We start from the raw sequence: 2,217 nt of genomic DNA on the forward strand, positions 1-2,217 counted from the left end.
GTCACTGTGTTGTCATTTATTAGGTGTGCTATTTCATGATTTCATTAATCTTTGAGCCTTAAGAGTCATTGCTATCACTCTTCTGAGATGCTTGGAACCTTTGGTGTGGGTTCTTTCAAGAGCTTTACTTGCATCCAAACTTTTTCTCTCTGCTTTGACTTCTCACCCAGCACCTCATCTTTATTAGATTTATGGTTAAAGACTCTCAAAGAATACAACTTAATAAATAGCCAATGAAATGCTTTACTCTAGATCTGATACTATAGTTGAGAAGGGATGGGATAGAAAGAGGAACCAACATTCACTATCTGCTAAATATTACAGATCTTACCTCAGGTAATCTTCACAGATACATTATAGGGTAGACAGTACAGTTTTATTAATGCAAAACTATTATTTTTAGAAACTGTACAGAAAAGTTGAGTAACTGCCTGAATTGTTAAAACTACTGAATAATTTAAGGATAGAATTCAACACTATCTGGTACATGTTATTTTTACTACACTACCATTGTGTTTAGCTTTTGGGGAAGATAACTTCTTTTTTGGACAAATGTAGGGATACCTTTCTGTGAAAAGGGGACTAGAAAACTTATTCTCTGCTTACGTCATTTCTTCCTTTTCTCTGCTGGTCAATTAAATTTGCTCCTATGTCCTTCAAACATGGTAATGATAAACTGAGGTGTCTGCCATCTGCTGGAATTGAGTGACTGCAGGCCTTTTCATCTTTAGAAATGTCTGGATTTTTTTTTTTCCTAATTGGCAGGGAGTTCACGTTGAATATTTGGGGATACCAGATCTGTGCCAGATATGGCCCATGACATTAAAAAAAAGGCCCATGATCTCTTTTACAAGGACTTGTTTCAATAAATTGAGGCCATGAAGTATTTGAGCTCCATCTCTGCCCTCTCTCAGCCCACTTCAGTTGCATCAATCCCTTGAGATCACTCCAGAAATAAGTAGACAAATGGTTAAAATAATCATTTGGGCTATTAAGATAATTAGGAGTAGGGTGGAAACAGTGCGGAGGAGGAGTTGATAGGAACTACTTGAATAAAGGGAATACTTTGGACAAGATAAATGAGTAGGGAGGTGTGTTGCAAGGTACACTCAGCTTGGATGGAGTTTTCACTGATTTTTTTGGGAGGCTACCGATTATAAGGAGGATGGCAGAATTATAGTGCTTGAGGGAGAAGTTATTACCTTGAAATAAACAGCGGTAGAGCCCTTGGGAGTTGTGCAATGACTGATGAAACGACTAGGTAAGGAAGGAATGGAGTTGGAGGGGTAAAAGCAACTTCGGGCAACCCAGGTGAAAGTTGAAATGGTGCTTTATTTGAAGGAGTGGGAAAAGGGTCTTCAAGTAAATCTTGAATGATGCTTATGGAGATGAGGATGTGAGAGCAAACTGCACCTGAAGTGCTTACTTTAAAATCCTCTTAACTTCTTTACCTTACACTGTATTAGCATAACCTTACTAGAGTTGGAAGAGACCCTTTGTTCGGTTCATTTCACAGAGAAGGAAACAGGCAAAATAAAGACCCTGAATTCTCCATCGCGTGTTATGTAGATAAACATTTGTTGCTGAAGGGCAAGAACAATATTCTCTACTTCTGTTAAGTATCCCCTAGCCCCAGTTCCCTGACTGTGCTACACACAGTAGACACTGGAAACTTCGACGATGCTGGGTCCAGAATAGTGCTGCCTCCACAACCGGACCATCTGTATTAACTGGTTAGAACAGCATTCAAAATGAATTAAAAACTCATCGCTTTGTGCACGGAATGGGGAGGGATTTTTGAGGTCTTTCAATTACCTCTTGGTTTTCTCCTTAATGATTTTCAAACAAGGCTCTTGAGTAAGAGTTACTTTGTAGGAGTTGGGGTTTTAACTTACGCAGTTTCCTCAGTCCAGGCCCTAAGTGGACAAGACGACTCTGTAACCAACCCAGGAAATTGTTTTGAAAGTGGAATTCTCCAGTCCGGCCTGTCGCAGCCTGGGGGCCTGCTCCCAGCTCTGCTCTTCCGGGTGCCAAAGGGTGCGTCGGGAGGCGGGGCGTGTGTGTCAGCCTGCGCGAGGTCCGCTCCCAGCGCCCGCCTTCCGGAGCTCCGCCTTCCTTCGCGCTCGCAGCCCGTCGGCCCTGCCAAATCCCTGGCGCCGGGCGGGGCGGGGAGACAGCTGGCTGGCTGATGGGCTGCTAGGGGCGGAGCGCACGCGC

Source organism: Manis pentadactyla, chromosome 4, assembly GCF_030020395.1.
Source record: "Manis pentadactyla isolate mManPen7 chromosome 4, mManPen7.hap1, whole genome shotgun sequence".
NCBI lineage: Eukaryota > Metazoa > Chordata > Mammalia > Pholidota > Manidae > Manis > Manis pentadactyla.